Source organism: Petaurus breviceps, unplaced genomic scaffold (assembly GCF_028583685.1).
Source record: "Petaurus breviceps papuanus isolate PSGF00001 unplaced genomic scaffold, PetGlider_PUasm1.0 64, whole genome shotgun sequence".
Taxonomy (NCBI): domain Eukaryota; kingdom Metazoa; phylum Chordata; class Mammalia; order Diprotodontia; family Petauridae; genus Petaurus; species Petaurus breviceps.
This window is the reverse complement of record NW_027186428.1, coordinates 7282460-7300505: the sequence shown is the minus strand read 5'-3', so window position 1 is coordinate 7300505 and position 18046 is coordinate 7282460. Positions and strand designations below refer to the sequence as shown.

General features: G+C 41.3%; 1 long non-coding RNA gene and 1 pseudogene across 1 annotated transcript; one reads left to right on the top strand and one right to left on the bottom strand.

Moving 5' to 3' along the window:
- Positions 1–6273, bottom strand: part of LOC138173775 (solute carrier family 25 member 3 pseudogene) — a 115448-nt pseudogene extending 109175 nt beyond the window's left edge.
- Positions 6274–10267: 3994 nt separating this feature from the next.
- On the top strand, positions 10268–17202 carry LOC138173773 (uncharacterized). The gene is made up of 3 exons (XR_011171516.1): positions 10268–10530; positions 11128–11277; positions 12123–17202. It is a non-coding gene; the product is annotated as an uncharacterized lncRNA (long non-coding RNA).
- Positions 17203–18046: the final 844 nt, after the last annotated feature.

Here is an 18046-nt window from a genome sequence, read left to right as displayed (position 1 = left end):
TAGCACTATATTCAAGACAACACATTACCTCCACACCGTCATAACTGTCGTCAGCTGATTCTATTATTTTTATTATATAATGACAATGTTTTTTAGAGGCCATCTGTAACAAGCTGATCATAGAAAGAACTCAGTTCAAGAATATAGGGAAGTGCTCATTACCCATACAACTTGCTAGAGAGTTTCAGTCCTTTCTCCGCAATACAGAATAAAAACTCCCATTAAGTAAAGGACCATTGGATCCCCTAGTTCTCAGTCACTGATCTAAGCCAACACCAAGTATTCTGGAGGTTGGCACAGCCCACTATGCATACCCCTAGGGTCATGAGTACAGGGGCCCAGAGTGGCTTCTTAGTTAGCATAGTTATCTTCTGATCCGATGTATCCTTACAGTAAACCTTAATGTTTACAGTATCCTAACAATGAACAACTGTCAATTGCCTCTCATTCCTATACACTAGAACAGATACAGGTAGTATGTAAGATGATTATGACATTATCTTTGTGCTAGGGCTATGAGAGAAAGTCCTCTGTCTTAAGTTCACCAAAATGAGACTCAAATTCAATCAAAACTCAAGGACTTTCAAGTTTGGAATATATATCTAATCTGCTCAGCAGAGGCAGCATTAATCCTGTTTGCTTTCTTCTTAGCACAGTGCTATGCATAATTAAATATATATTTACTGAATTGATAAATTACACTGAGTACAAAATATGCTCGCTTTTTTCTTTTTTAAAAAAATAATTTTAAATTGTATTCTTAACTTAAGAAATAAAACATGAATTTTCATTAAAAAAAGAAAAATAGAAAATGAGGATTACACCTGAAATTGTAGATCCATTATTTACAACTTGCTAGTCCTTTCAAATCTACAACAAACTTCAAAATGGCTACCATTAGACACAAATATGTGTATGTGAGTTCTTTTTGTGGATACAAACAGCTTCTTCCTTCATAGGATTTTTGCAGTTAATTTGGGTATTTATAATGGAATGACTTGGTCACTCAAAAGTTCTTAAAACCATATTGTTGTTACTATATGCCACATTCTCTTGATTCTTCTCATTTCACTCTTCATTATTTCATGGAGGCCTCTCCATGTTTTCTAAAAATCACTGAGCTCATCATTTCTGATAGGAGAGTAATATTCCATCATGAACATATACCAAAATTTGTTTAGTCATTCTCCAACTAACAGGCATCCCAGTGATTTCCAGTTCTTTACCACCGCAAAAAAAAAAAAGCTGCTATAAATATTTGAGAACACATAGGTTTTTTTCTTTTTCCCTAATCACCTTGGGAAACAGACATAATAGTGGTATTGTTAGATTAAAGAGTATAGGTAGTTTAATAACTCTGGAAATATTTCCAAATCTCTCTTCAAAATGGTTGGATCAGCTCACAGATCCACCAACAATGAATTAAGGTCTCAATTTTTCTACATCCCCTCCAACATTTGTCTCTTTCCCCTTCTATCATTCTAGCCAATCTGACAGATGTAAAATGATAACTCAAAGTTGTTTTAATTTGCCTTTCTCTAATCAATAATGATTTGGAGCATTTTTTCATAAACTTTTTTTCCTTCATCAGAAAACTGCCTTTTCATATCCTTTGACAAAATATACTCTCTACGGTGATTAAATCAAGGGTCTAAATGGAGGAAAGAAGAGGAAAGTAACATGTGCAGCACCATCCTACCTTGTAATATTTTTTGGTTTTATCTGTATCATGAAGAAAAGGTCAAAAACCAATTAGGTGCTGAAAATATGAACACCCTTGATTTACATTAACTCCTATACTAAAATAATTGTAAGAAAACTTCAGATCAGATTCTCAAATTACATGGAAATAACAAACAAACATCCTCGAAAAGATAATGGGCACCATTTCTTGCCTTAGAGGAGCAGGCAAATCTAGAAAATGGTGCCACCTGCAGGTAAAAACAACTGAAGTGGGGGGGAAACATTTACGTTAGCACAAGGTGCTGTCCCAATGGCTACCTGAATTCATGCAGTTATGATCATATCTACTCCCAGGCAATTTTTTATTTAATAATCTTACTAAGACTGGCATTGAGAGTTCGCAGTTGGCTTCAGTCAGGGAGACCAAGTTCATGTCTCACCTCTGGCACTACTACCACCTTCATAAAACAGGGCAAGTTACATAATTACTTCCTCTACATCAAGACCTGGAAAGGTTACTGGATGCCCCCAGACAATTCTCTAAGCAAACTGCACAACAGAAGCAGCTCTGTGCTGGGAGGAGTTTTCTCACTAGAGAGCTCCCAACACGGATGAAATCACAGGTTGTGAATACAACCAAAAATGTTACTACTGCTTTCTCAGAAAGGGTTATATTTTAGAGTTCTTTTTGCTCTATTCTCCGCCTCCCAATATATCTCTGACCCAGCGCTCTAATTCCATAAAGGTATAGGAGATGCAAAACAAGGGGGTAGGGAAGTGGGGAACGCAGAGAAAACGACATCCATAAAGAACAAAATGTGAATGATCCCAATTAAACAACAAACATTTACTTGTCAAGTATTTTCTATGTGCCAGGCCCTGTATTGGGAATACAAATGCAATAAATGGAACATTCTACTCTCAAGGAGTATGCATTCTAAGGGTAAGAGAACAAAACAGATGAGCGTATGCAGAATAAATATAAATATATTTATTTTATTTTATTTATTTCAATATAAATATATATATAAAGAATAAAGTTTGGGAAGGAGGCACTAGCAGCAGGCAGGATCAGGAAAGGCTTTCATGAGGCTGATATCTGAGTTGAAGCACGAAGGACCAGAGAGACTCTGATTCAAAGGAAAGAAAGCACAAGGACAATCAATCCAAAAGCAGAGAGATGTGAGATGAAATGTTATGATTGAGGAACAGAGAGAGAAGGCCAGTTTGGCTGAAGCACAGATAACAGGACAGGAAGTAAATAATATTAAATGGGTCTAGAAAGATAAGATGGGGCCAGATTGTGAAGAGCTTTAAAAACTAAACAGAGGAATTTATATTTCATCCTAGAAGTAATAGAAAATCACGGGGGTTTATTAGGGGAGTGACATGATCAGATCTGCACTTAAGAAAATCACTTTGGCAGGCAATAGTGTAGAGAATGGACAGGAATGGCCACTGCAATTATCTAGGCAAAAAGGTGGCTGGCTGCATGAGCAGAAAGAAGGAGCTGGAGGTGAAAGATACTATAGGAGCAGAAACAGCAAAGATTTGGAAGCTGATTAGATGTGCGGTGAGGAAGAGAGAGAGACTGAGATTTCTAGTTTGGGATTTTGGAAGATTAGTGGTAGCTTTCATAGAAATAGGGGACTTTGGAGGAAAGATGGATTTAGAAGCAAAGATTATGAGCTCTGCTTTAGATGGATTTGGAAAGCTGCAGATACATCTGATCTGAAAAGTCCAAGAAGCTATAGGTAAAGGGACGGAAGTTCAGTGGAGGGCCTGAGGCTGGAAACAGATTTGTGACTCATCTGCTTAGAGATGATAATTAAATCTATTAAAGTTGATGAGGTCACTGAGAAAGTGTGGAGAAAAAACAAAAGAGAGCCTGGGACAGAGTCTCTGGCAGGGGTAGGGAACCAGCAGTCTAGAGACCTGCAAGTGGCCCTTAGGTCCTCAAGTCAGGCCTTTGAATGTAAACTTTACAGAACCAGTTTTACAGATTTTGCACGCCCCCAGGGGGACACCAGCACAGTCAAAGGAAAGGAAAAAGAAACAAGACAGTGAGAACAAAAAAAGATGAGTGACTGGAAAAGCCAGAAAAAAAATATTCATTTCTCTTCAGAATCTAGTCTAGACTCTTGTAAACTTTCTCTACCATGCCCCAGACACCTCTTCGTTCAGAAGCTCACTCCAGCCCTGGAGTTCACACTATGGGAGAATCTGCCACTTTCATTTGAAGGAGGGTGCCCAAGTTCACCATGCCTTCAGTCTCTTCCAGGCTCTATTCCTGACTCTCCAGGACTTTCTCTACCAGGCCCCAGGTCCAGGTACCTTCAATTCTTCCCCTCCGGCCCCTCCCTTTTCAGCTTCCTCTTTTCCCCATTAGAAAATGTTTCTTGAGAGCAGAGATGATCTTTTTGTTGGGATTTGTATTGCCAACACTTAGCATAGTGCCTGGTTCACAGTAAGAGCTTATTAAATGCGTGCTGACACAATATTCAGCAGGAGAGGATGGTCAGCAGTACCAAGTGCAGCATATTGTTGAGAAGGAGGAGCAGTAAGTAAAAACCTAAATGGCTAAATGTGTGTTTAGGCAGCAGGGAAGGAACCAGTAGAGAGTGAAAATTGGCCAGGGGTGAGGAGAGGGAGAATGGGGGCTAGCTATCTGCTGAAGAAGATGATAAGCACCTATTATGTATCGGGCATGGGGGATACAAAGACAAAAATGAAAAAGTTCCTGCCTTTAAAGAGCTTACCTTCTCACAGAAGAGACCATGTAAATATATAAAACACATACAAGAGTAACCTTAGGAAAGAGGATACTAATATCTAAAAGGGGTGAGGAGCCTGTGGTCTTGAGGACCCATGTGGCCCTCTAGGTCCTCAAGTGAGGCTCTTTGTTTGAATCCAAACTTCAGAGAATAAGGCCACATGTGGCCTTGAGGTCACACCCACCCCTGAGGGAGAGACCAAGAAAGGCTTCATGCAGAAAATGGTCCCTTAGCGAAACACTGAAGAAAACCAGGGCTGCCATAAGGGGGAGGTGAAGAGGAAAACCATATAAGACAAGGGGGACAGGCAGCTGAAATCACAGAGATAGGAAATTAGTATTGTATAATGAAAGAAATGCAACATGCTCTGCACTCAAATACTTCATTATCGAACTGCAAAGTTTTTTTAGTTAAATCAATTTTAAATGCTATAAACACCAAAACTCTGAAAAATACATTTTAACTACAGAAGAGTTTTTTAAAGATCTATGGCAAGGAACCTAATGACTTCAGCAAAGAGTAATTATGAACGAAGAAACCCAACAAGGGCAATTCCAGAGAGTCAGCAGAAGGAAGATTCTGTGAGAGAGAGGTCTTTAACATCAATAGCTTGTTCAGAAATACATTTGTTTGAAAAAGAACAATACATTCTTCCCACATCCCCCCATCCCCCCTTCCCAATAATTTGAGTGAGCAGTCAGTTCTAAATAATAAATTTCCTTTTTTTTTTTTCCAAAGGGGAAAAGGAGTCCTTTTAAAAGAAAACTGCATCGTCCCCTTTTCCTTTTTCTCCCATATTTTAGTGCAGTAAAGATCTAAGTTAGAAACCCACTCCCCTAGTGGAATCACAGAAATGCACTATCCCAATGTAGCAATGTAATATCTCACCAAGTGATATCTGAACAAAGCTTATTATAAGTTTCATTATCAGTGTGCATATTCAAGGAATTAAAAAAGGGGGGAGAGGGGGTATGGAAAACCTTGCTTCTAGACTTAGTTCCTTCATTTTTACTATAAAAGAGCAGAAAGGGTTACAAGTCCATGTTGTTAGTGATGGCAGAGACCAGAAAAGTCAAAAAGTTAGGGATGAAAAAGTCCATTCCACTTACAGTAAAAAACAAAACAAAAACAAAAAAACACCAAACTCTTCATTTTGTGTTTTTTAGGTTCAGTAAACCCAGGAATGAGGTGAAGTGGAGAACAATTGTAATTTTAAAATTCAGGACAAAACCAGCTATCAAATGAAAAGGGTTTGTTTGTTTTTTCTTTCCACTAACGGTCAGTTATTAAAGCAAATCCCTCACGAGGCTGAGTGGGACTGACTGCAGGTCTAAGTCAGAGCTGCAATGCAGACGCAGCGGAATGCAGAGGCAATGGGACCAGACACTCAGCAGAGTCTTAACCCTAATTAAATCCTAAACATTCATAACCCTAACTCTGCTCCTTGGCCCTCAGCACACACTCCTGGGGGGTGGCGAGGGGTCTCCCACCAGCCAAGGTCCTTCACATACCTACCCCAACCTTCATTCAATTCCTTGCCCTCCCCTGCAGAAAATCCCTCCCCCAGAGCCGTGTCTCCCCTCAATTCCCTCCCCCATCCTCCCCGCCCCAGAAACTCTCCTCCCTCTCCCTTCCCCAAGACCCCTCCCCGCCCTCCCACCACGGATGAAAGTACTCACCTGGCTACCTCGCGAGGCTCGGCCAGTTGCGACCCTTAAAATCCAGCTTGCAGCGGTCAGGGGAAAGCAGAAAGCCTCCCCTTTCATTTTCCATCAATGCCCAGACCAGCCAGAAGATCATCAGCAATTGGGAAAGTGAAAGCGAAAGCGAGAGGAGGAGGAGCCTGGGGCTAGGGTTCCCCGCCCCCCCCCCTCCTCCGCGCACCTTGCTGCGCAGGCGCATGGCGGGAGGTGTGGGGGTGGGATGGGGATTAAGCCTGGGACCCGCGGCAGGCGCTGGCATGAGAGTGGGGCTTGGAACGCTGCGCGACCTCCCAGGTCTCTTAGTGGGTAGTATCCTCACGCCCTGCGCTGGACTTAGTGCGCAAACTGCAGAAGTTACCAGGAGAAGTTTTGGGGCGCGCAGGGTGCAGTATCCAGAGTGGGGAGGCTTAGGAGGTGGAGGGTAGCGGGAACAGCTTCATCTCCAGGATGCCCTGCACAGTGCTGGCTCTCCTGAGGTTCTGAGACCCTGAGCTGGGACCAGGGCTGTGGCCCTGGACCAGTGGAGAGTTTGAGGGCAGCCAGGTTTCACAGAAGACCCAAGTTCAAATTCAGCCTCAGACTAGCTGTGTGATCCTAGGCAAGTCACTTAACCCTCTTTACCCTAATTTCCTATCTGTAAAATGAGCTGAAGAAGGAAATTGCAAACTACTCCAGCCAGTATCTTTGCCAAGAAAACCCCAAATGGGGTCAAGAAAAGCTGGATGCCACTGAAGTCACTTTACCTCTGTAGTTTTAGTTTCCCCATCTGTAGAATGGGGATAATAATAGTACCTACCTCCTAGAGTGGTTGTGAGGCTCAAATGAGATATATTTGGGAAGTGCTTAGTAAAATACCTGGCACATAATAACTGTTAAATAAATGCTAGCTATTATTAGCTCTCACCCAGAAAGGAGACATGTCTGGGGGCATAAGTAAGTCCCAGGCATCCTGGCTTCTCTAGGCCAGCTGGCCACAACATCCTACCAGTAATCCTAGCTACAAGGCCTTGGTTACTCTCAATTCCTGGGTCTGGTGGGTATTACCACAATACCTGAAACAGAAGGACAGACAACATCATCACAAAAATGCCAGACCCATTTCTTGGAGCCAAGGTAAAGCTCAAAGGAAAGAGTGATCCAGAAAAGAGAAAGATTGTCCCAGGATGGCCAGTATTAAAGACACAATGGCCTGTGGTGGGGACATAAGGGTTCCTCCATATTAGGTGATCTGAGCATGACCTTTTACACATATAAGAATTGATGCAGGGTAATGTAAGCAGAACCAAGAGAAAAATATACATCAAAACTCATCAATGAAGTAACAAATTAGACTTAATAGCATTTGAAGGCAAATCACGTTTCCCACTACTTAGCCCAGAGGTAGTAGATAATATGTTCATGATGAAACTTACATTTTCATAGATGGCCATTTTACAGGATTGTACTTTCCTGTTATAAAGGAATATTCTACTGAGGAGGGAGCATCATTGGAAAGTTACAATCATATATAAAAAGAAAGGAAAACAAGCTGGAACCAGATTATGATGGGTTTTCAATGCCAAACAGAGGTCTTTGAGGTAATCTCCAATTCTAATAAATGCAACCATATAAGAACCTCCCTCAGAATATCAATATTAGAAATGCAGACCTTTGGTTCCAAAAGAAACATGAGGAGATTTTGTAATTTCCTAATAGCAATCCCACCCAGCCTTCCTTTTCAGTTCTGGGCCCAACTTACTGTCCATTTGGAGTGTCTGCCCAAAATAGAAGTAATGTTAGGGTGCAGGCTTGGTGTGACTTGGGGAGATTTTCCCTCTCAAACATGACACTTGAGATACTACTGGAGAAACGACAGTCTTCACCAAGCTTATTTCTCTTTCCCATAATTCTATAAGGTATCGCACACATTAATTAACCAGTGAAGGAAATCTTCTCTGTGAATTATTCAAACCCATCAGATCTGTCTTGAAATGACTGCTGTTTTCATTCTCAAAGAGGACCATGATATGCCTGACTTGCTAGTGAACTGGATTTAAGAGAGGCAGGGACTATGTAAAGTCATTGTAATGGGAATGGGAATTTGAAGATCTTCCCTGCCCCTTAATAGACTAGGGAGGAGTTTGAAGGCCCGCCCCCCTGCTGTGAAGATAAACTCTTCCCCCTGATAGGCTGAATGTGGTCACACGAAGCCGGTGGTGGGCGGAGTTTACTGAGGAGAAGCTGAGCCCACAGGAAGCTGGTAGAGAGCTAGCCAGACAGTTGGAGATAACTGGGGACAGAGGAGCTCAGGCAAGGAGATAGAGAGTTTTGTGAGTAAATATTGATCTTGTGTTGGTTTGTGGGAAGGCTAAAGGATGCTATGGGTCTCAGCATTATTATGGCTTCTGAATATCTTTGGTATTATGATGGAATCGGCTTACTGGTTTGGGGATTCGGTTTTCTGGTATCTAAATAAATCCTTTAGTGCTATCCTCCATCTGGAAAGTTTGGCATTTTTTGCAATCAAAAGTCATTCGACATGTATAGTAATGGTCTTTATTGTGATCGTGGGTGCTGTAGATATTGCATTGGCGCTGCAGTCACCCACCTCATTTTCTCCTCCAGAGCCATCTGGGTCTGGCGGCAAAATATAGATCAGGACAACTAGAGATGGCCCTGGATTCAGTAGGAAACTTTGGCTTTTTTAGCAACCTGTGAGTAGTAGTAGCTGCCCCATTGGGGACCCAGCTAGCCAATTCCAGTTGGCAAACACAACTCCCTTCCTTCCTTCCTTCCTTCCTTCCTTCCTTCCTTCCTTCCTTCCTTCCTTTCTTCCTTCCTTCCTTCCTTCCTTCCTTCCTTCCTTCCTTCCTTCCTTCCTTCTTTCCTTCCTTCCTTCCCTCATTCCCCCCCTTCTATTTTCTCCCTCCCCCCCACCCTGTCCACATAGAGTATCATACCCTTACTGCGGGTGCTCTACCCAAAGGAATATATACATTTTGATTGCTCAAACTTTGGAAGGTATCTTGGAGTTTATGGGCTAGATTTTTTTCTTAAGGACCATGCCTTCAACCCATATCACTCTGGCCAACAATAGGTTCCAGCCCAAGCCTCACTTGGTCATTGTTTGGTCCCTGGTGGCTCAGAGTGAGTGTAAATAGCAATTGTTTCTGTTTTGACCAGAAACTCCAAGGTTTTTCCCCTCTCAGATTAATTTTTTTTTTTTAACTAGGTAAAAGAGGCTGTTCTTTGCATCATTTTTTACCTAGCCTTAATCACTAAATGGGTGTTGCCTCAGTCAAACTGAGGCCTGGGAAAGACCTTAACTTAACTTGAAATGACTAGGCAAGAAGAAAGTCCCCATTGGCCCAGGTTCTGAATTCTAGGGTATAATACAGCATACACTCCAAAATTACCCCAATGCTTCCTCCCTTCTCTGTTTTCAAGCCCTCATCCAAGTTTCTGGGTATCTCATACATGATCCTCTGTATTTGTTATCATGATACACACAATTTATTGGGTGGAATAAAATAAAATTAAAGAAGTTTTTCCACTCATCATCCCTCGCACACCTTCTCCCAAACTGTAGACTGTAAGAAAGATCAAAGGAAGGAAGTACATGTTTGGAGTTTGCTAGAAATTTAACCAAGGAAAAGAGGGGCTGTTTAAAGTCACCAGCCTCATTTTCTCCTCCAGATCCATCTGGGTCCAGCGGCAAAATATAGGTGAGGACAACTAGAGATGGCCCTGGATGCAGTGGGAAACTCTGGCCTTTTTAACAACCTGTGAGTAGTAGTAGCTGCCCCGAACGTCACCCGCACATCTTTCACCTTTCACAAGGTGAAAGTTTAATAACCAGAATTAGAAGTCAAGTTCTCTGTCTCTAAATCTAGTTCTCTTGCCACTAACATGTAGAAACACCGTAGGTAGAAACACCTCTTCGACAGGAAGAAAAATATTCTTCAGGGATATAGCCCCAGCAGTCATGATTTTACTTTATCAGAAACCTCAGAGGGAGGTTTCCATTTAAATAAATGTAACCCCTCCTCCAGAGATGTTGTCAGCTGGTACTAGGAGGACCAAAGGCCAGCAGTGTACAGGTCACACCAGAAAAGCCAGGTCCTTCCAGTTTCTGAGAAGCCAGGCATGCAAACCAACAGAGAAGGAGGAAGGAGCCCTGTTCCAAGAGGGCCAGGCTCCCCTCACTTGCCCAGACACAGGCACAGAGAGCAGAGTAATTGATGGCACCTGACGCTCACCTACTGACCATTAACAGAGGTGAGGAGACTGGAATTGGGGTACTGACTAGACACAGGAGAGACCAGAAGGACTGGGACTAGCCAGAGGAACAGATGAGAGATGGGTCTAAACATCAAAACATCAGATGAATGGTTGGTATATCACTCAGAGTTTTTTCTCTAGCTCTCCTTGCTTTCCTGCCCCCCTTCCCTAGAATGCTGCCTAAAGAATCCAGTACCCCTGACCCTGTTTACCTCACTTCTCATTTCTCCTCTGACTAATGAAGGAGTGTGTGTGTGTGTGTGTGTGTGTGTGTGTGTGTGAAGATATTCATTCCCCACCTCTGCTCCCCTTGCAGCCATCACACCCTGCATTGGGAGGCCTTATTCTTTTTAATGCTCATTTCTTATGTTACTTGAAGCTGTTGGTAAACTACATGCCCATTTACTATGATTTTTGACTGAGTTCTCTGTTCAAGTTTGAAAATGAGAAGGCTAACCCAAGGTAAAACAATATTTTTTCCCAGAATTGCCTAACGTCCAACTGAACCTTGTTTCATCCAAATGTATTGTCCCTCTCCTACTAAAATGTGAGTTTCTGGAGAGTACAGACTCTTAATTTTCTATTTGTATCTCTAGTGTTTTGCACATAGCAATTATTTCATACATTTTTTTCATTCACTGATTTATTCATTCGTCCTAGTCTAGTGGCCTCTTGGAAACATACAGGTGTGGTTTTTTCTTTCTTAGGTCTCTCATGATCAAACTCAATTGTTGTTAAAGGGCGAAGGGACAGAGAGAAAATGTGAATCACACAATGGAAGTATGTGGACCAGGATAACAGATTTTGAGCTCTCGAAGGGCAGCAACTAGGACATTTTTGTAGTCTCCAACACCAAGGTAGAGTATGTTTATAATAATAGCTAATATTTATACAGCCCTTACTATGGGCCAAGTGCTTTATGATTACTATCTCATTTGTGTAGGTGCTATTATTGTCCCCATTTTGTAGATGAGGAATCAGAGGCAAAAAGAGGTTAATTGACTCATCCAGGGTCAGCTAATAATTGTCTAATATTGGATTTAAGTTCAGGTCTTCTTGGCTCCAGGCCTAGTGCTCTATCCATTATATCACCTAAGTGTTTGTTAAATGAATGAAATGAAATACCCATTAATTCCTCCCAGAACAAGTGATCTTTTTCTTTTTTTTTTAACTTAATGAAAGTTTATTCTTTTTTTTTCTTTTTGGTAGGGTAATGCAGGGGTAATGCAGGGCCAATTGGGGTTAAGTGACTTGCCCAATGTCACACAGCTATTAAGTGTTAAGTATCTAAGGCTAGATTTGAACTCAGGTCTTCCTGACTCCAGGGCTGGTACTCTATTCACTGAGTCACCTAGCTGCCCCCAGATCCTTTTCTTTATAATGATTTCTGAAGGGTATACCTGTGTTTCTCCCCATTCAGTGTCCTGTTACCAGCAGAGCCTGCTGATGGCTTCTTACCATGTCCTTCTTACCATGGCTCATTGTCCATGACCAAGTCAGATGTAGAACTCAATAATAGGCTGCAGCAAGGAGAGTCTACTGCCTCCATTCCACCCTAGTGTCTCTGACCCTGAGCCCTTCAGCTGGAGTCTCTAATGGCCAGGAGTTAGCTCTTATCCCTTCAGGCTCTCTCAGTTTTTGCCTCCCCCTTTTTGGCAGCTGCATCTCATGGCTTTTCCTCTAATGTCTCTGTTCTAATCAGGCAACTGAAGCCCATTGGCTCTGCAGAGAGAAGAAAATGCTAAAGAACAAGAGAGATGTTGAGTCAATCATTAATGGGCCCATATCCACTTGGAAGGTCTCTTTCAAGGAATGCCTCAGGGATCTATCTTTATCCTTGGGATTCTTGAATTTTCATCAGTGACTTGTATAATGACATAGATGGCATCCATCATATTTGGGAAATTTTCAATAGATTTACTGGTCCTAAATATTTGACTTAAGGAAATCCCATATTGGCCATCTTAGGGGTCTGCTTTCTAGGGCTACATTGGACTTTCATGTTGCCTATCACAAAGAGTTTGTTTTAAAAAAATCCCTAAATGGTGAGGTACTCTTAGCAATAACTGGAAAGAGTCTCCTCCTGCCTAGACTTGAAGTTGGAGCCAGGTGATTAAGTTACTGAAATTAGAGATGACAATAGGAAGCATTATAAATGAATAAGCGAAATAACCAAGCAAAGTTGCATGAAGACATGTGCCCAGACCCAGCCTTCACCAGGATTGCCAAGAAATCTTGAGCTCCAGTGGTCAGGGTGATGTCATGGCAAACTATGACTGATATTTGGCCCAGAGAGACTGGAAAGTGTCCAGGGAAACTCCAGATGTGGTAATAGTGAAGCAGGTGCTCCTCACGTATCACAAAGCATGGCTAGTGCTCCCTCCCCAGCTGGCTGGTGACTTACACCCTGGGAATCTCCATGTGGCTGCATTTGAAATAAGGATTCACCCCAAGTATAAAAATGAAGCAGGAAGTAGGTCCCATGACCAGCTGCATTTCAACAACCCCTTCAGTCTTTTTTCTTGTTTCTTAAAACAGGCTTTGTAACTTGTTCCATTTATTCTGTGATTCTGTGACTGATATTGGGGAAGGAGAGAAAAGAGGTTCCTCAATATGCAAATAGCCTTCCCCCTATGAGCATTTGAGTCTAAGAGATAAAAAGACAAGATCCTAATCCTGTCTCTGGACTTGGGCCCAGAGGTATGCCTCATGGGATCTGTTAAGTCAACAAATATATATTAAGGGCTTACATGTGCCAGGAGCTTTGCTAAATATTGGGGATATAGTACCCTCAAGGTACTTGCCTCATTCCAGAGCCTTTCAAGGATTCTGATGCTCCAACCTGGTGTCTATTTTAAATATCTCTTCTTGAAAAATACCAACAGGAATGTGTCTGCAGCAGGAGTCAGAGTCAGATCATATCGGCACTTCTTGTCCTGGGGACACGCTGCCCTCCGAGAAGTTAATGCCTATCATTTCGTTTTGCTCTGAAACTGGCAGAGTTCATTCAATTCAGCAGTTATTAATTAAGTACTTATCATGTTCAGAAAGTTGACAAACACACACACAATACTTAACCTCAGAGAACTGAGTCAGGTCAGACTGTAGTGGTATAGTATAGAGAGTCAACAGGCCTAGGTTCAAATCTTGGCTCGGCCACTTAGGCAAATTACTTCACCTTTCTGGGACTCGGTTTCCTCATCTGTAAAATGAAGGGGTTAAACTCGATGGGCTCTAGTGTCTCTTCCAGCTCTAAATTTGTAATCTTTTGATTTGGGAAAAACTATGACCTCACAATGGGAGGAAACTGTGGCCCACTGAGAGTCGCTAAATTTTGGCCTGTGATGAATCTGTTGGTGCTGCAACCACAGAGCATTCCAATCACTAATTCACTATACCTATTTGCCACTTCTGTCTGCTATCTACTTGTGTCTGCATGGGCTCAGGCAGGTAGTTGGAGAAACTTCAGAGCCAACCCCAGTTCCTGGAATGCACCTCAGATGCCCCCTGGAGCACAAGATGGGGGGATGTTTTTGCCAGCAGATTCCTATTCAATTTCAATGCATTTTAGGGAGAGCTAGATCAGTCCTATCAAATATCTGATAGACGTTAACAATGTATGAATTGTAATGGCTGATGTTTTCGAAAAGCCATTGAACGCTGCCCTCTAGGGGCCACCGGAGGGATCATAAGAAATGGGCTTTGACCTCTCTCTACAGGAAACCTAAGCATCTCAGAGCACCAGGGAATTTGGGGGGTAAGGGAGAATAGAGGCTAAACTCTGACTCTGGGTTGTTTGAGCTCCAACCTGTCTCTTCCAGCCCTGCTGAAACACATCTGACATAGTTACCATATGTCCAGGGCTACCCAGTATACACAGATGTGTGTAGGGTTTTGTCAAGCTTTCTGCCTATTCCCACATCCTTATCCTTCTGGTTTGGCCATATATCATGAGGAAAATGGCATTTTGGAAGTTTAGACCAGGTCCTTCAAACTCCTGTTTTGTTTTTAACTTTTCTTCTCCTGTCCTCACAGCATAATAACAATAATTATATATAGAACTATGAAAATGAGATAATATATGCAAAGCACTTTTAAACCTTGAAGTTCTATACAACTGTATTGAAATAGGGGCCCAGGTCTTGGAGTTAGTTAATATTAGTATTATCATAGTTAGTATTCTTTAACCAGTGAGGATCCAAATGGAAGCTTTTGCATTTACTTCTGGAAATGTTTGATGATGTATAACAGAGGGACCCTGCTCTCAATTCAGAGGATACACAGGTAATATGTGACTGTTTCCTGTTCACTTACTATGTGGGAATAAAATCTTTTTAATTGGCTGCTGAGTTGGAACCTAGTGTACTTATAAAAGACAAGAATGAGCAAAATTGAATTATCTTCCCAGGTGGCTTTTAAATGTGGAAAAAAAAAAACTTCTATAAGCTTCTAGGTAGGGAGTTCAAAAGCAGCTTCACTGACCCTTACCTACTTTATCTTCTTACCCAGGCTACCATAAGTCTATGAATGCATGCATCACTGCTGTTTTTTTCTGTCTTAATTGTGTTTCTTCTTTCTTGATTTTAGGTGAATGAGTGATTGACATTTAGGGGAATGTACCAGATAGGAGCTGGTAAGCTTTTTGGTAAGGGTCTGGTGTTAGAAAAAGATACACCAAATTCCTCAAAGTTATCAGTAGAACCCTGAGGGAGAATTCCTATTCTTTCTCTGGGGACCTGATCTTCTAGTCTAAGTAGATATTATGAGAGTAGCTCTAGAACTTATATAAGCTATGCCAATGCTCACCCCGCACCTTGCCAATATCAATCATGAATTAATATCTCCCCAATATCAACCAATTAGTATTTCCTTGATATCATCTAACCAGTGATTACTGCACCAATATAATTTTGATTGATCAACCCCAGTGATCAAATTGCTCAATCTCCTCTGTATCACTATTAATCAATTAAAATAAATTTATCAGGATATTTAATCAGTCAACAAGCACCTACAATGGTCCCTACCCTCAGGGAACTCACATTCTAAAGGAGATATCATTCAAATAACTATGTACATACAAGATATATACAATGTAAATAGGACATAATCTCGGAAAAAAAAATACTAGCAGTAGAGAGGATCAGAAATAGCAAGATTAAAGTACAAAAACCTCTAAAACCCAGAGCATACTCTCCTCTACCATCTCCCTCCATGGGGAGTAGGGGATTCAAACTTAAAGGTTGCATTCCTCTCGCCAAATTCACTTCTAGGTGCAACCTAGCCACTGTACAAGTTACTCCCTTACTTGCAGCACGTAGTATCTCATTTACCACTCCATTTCACTGTTAGAATGGGTTGAGCAGTGCATTTTCCAGGGTCATCTCCTCACTAGGCTTGGCTGCTGGTAAACTCTGCTATGGACTCCAGTTCTTTTACCTCTGATGGCTCTTTCCACCTTTCAAAGCTCCTAGTCCATTATATCTCTAATACTCATTCAGGTAAGATCAGGTAAGAAGAAACAAGAGATAAAAGAGAGAGAACCATGCATTCATGGCCACCTGGTGACCCAGGGGAGAGATAAAACCTTCTGAAACAGTGCCCCTCACCCTCTCAGGAGACTTAATGGCAGTTTTTTCTCATCATTTAAAAACCACCAGAGAAGAAAGGGTGATTTTTCTTGTTCAGGTCTTTTGCAGGCACACTCAGTTCTAGCTCTGCAGTGAATTAAAAATTTTTCTTCACCACACAGTTAAGTGGAAAGAAAATGATTGCAGAATAATCTGTGCATACTCTGAATGATGGGCAGAATCAATCACTTCATTCATGTATCTGGAGGCAGTCTCAGAAGCCTCTTTATGGATTTGTGGCAGGTGCTCCAAGGACTGAGACCCTATTGGCCAGTTCCTTCTACCCATAGGTCTTGTTCCTAGGAGGAAGCTTTTGCTACAACTTTATTTGACACCTAATGTATATCCCACCCGACTTTCAAAAAATCATCAACTGTTCATTCTTGAAGAAACCTATGTGACATTGAACAACACTCCCAAGCAGGTATCCCTTCATCTTTTTCCTCCACTCAGGATCCACCTATGACCTGGCCCCTAGTTTAGAGCCCAGATTCCTTTACAAAGAAATAGGAAGGTTTTGTAACTTACCCAAGGTTGTATCAAAAGTGAAAAAAAAAATTATTTTCACAATTAAGACATGAATTGATACAAAGTTAAAGTAAGAAGAACCATGGAAACCATATACACACTGACAATCACAAATGGTAAGAACTCACCCCCTCCCAAAAAAAAATCAATGTCATGCAATTATAATGATAAAGCTTGGCCTCAGAGAAGAATTAAGAAAATGCACCTTCCTCCTCTTCAGAGGTAGGAGGCTATGTGTATGAAACATTGGATATGCATACATAGTATCAAACACAGTTGATATGTGACCTATCTTGTTGAACTGCTTTTTATTAGCTTTTATTTTTTTATAAGGGATGACTTGGAAGAAGGTACATTCCAAAAAAATGAAGGTAATATAAAATTTAAAAATGATAAAAAGTTTATTTTTTTAATTTAAGATTAAATGGCAGGGAAGACAGGGTATCCTTGTTTTTTGCCTTACTTGATATATTTACCACAAAAGCCATCTGTGCTCAACCAGTGCTTGGAGTTCTTCCAATCCAAGCCCGACACCAAGATTCTATGATTCTCATCTCAGCTCGTGATTTTAATGTAATGATTAACTATTTAATTTATTAAGTTAATTGTTGATTTTATTTATTATAATAAAATGTAATTAACATCATTTAATGTCATATTAATACTAAAATATGTGTGCCAAGTCTATACATACAGTTTGGAAAACATTTCACATTCATGAACTCATTTAATTCTCACAACTGACTTGTAAAGGAGGTAGAGCAAGTGTTACCTTCAAACTGTAGATGAGAAAATTGAGACCCAGAAAGATAAAGTGCCTTGTCTGAAGACAGATAGCTAGTAAATGACAGAACCAAGGCTCAAACTCAAGCCTTCTGACTCCAAATCCAGGACTCCAGGGCTTAACATTAGAGGCAAAAAGGGTTGGAGGGAGGATGACATTGGGGGCAAAGGGGCTTGGGGGGGATGACTATCAACAGGAAATAATTTAATAAATTAACAAATAAAATTTAGTGCCCTTTCCATGTCTATATGTAACCCATGTGTTGTCTACTTTGATTTCTGAGGTAACAGACTGGGTTCAATACCAGGAGCTTCTCTCTAATGATAATCTCAGTAGCTTATGCTGCTACAAAGAGATCTTCCCTAGAAGCCTCAGAGTCTATTTCCAGACTCTCTAAAGGCAGTAATCATAGAACAGGTTTAGTTAAGCTCAGTCACGAGCACAGAAGAACTAGATATACCTTCAGAATAAAAGCAGTAGAAAGCCTCTCCCCCTGAGCTCCATTTCTCTCTCTGAAAGGTTCATCCATAGTCCCCCTAACTAAAAAAAAATGAAGTCCCTACATTTTAAGTGGAATCATGGGTCCCAAGGCTGTTGCAATGTTTCTAACTTCTCTTCAGCCTGCCTCTGATGAGTCTTCATGGCTATAGCAGATCACAGGAGTTCTCTCCATCATTCTCATTC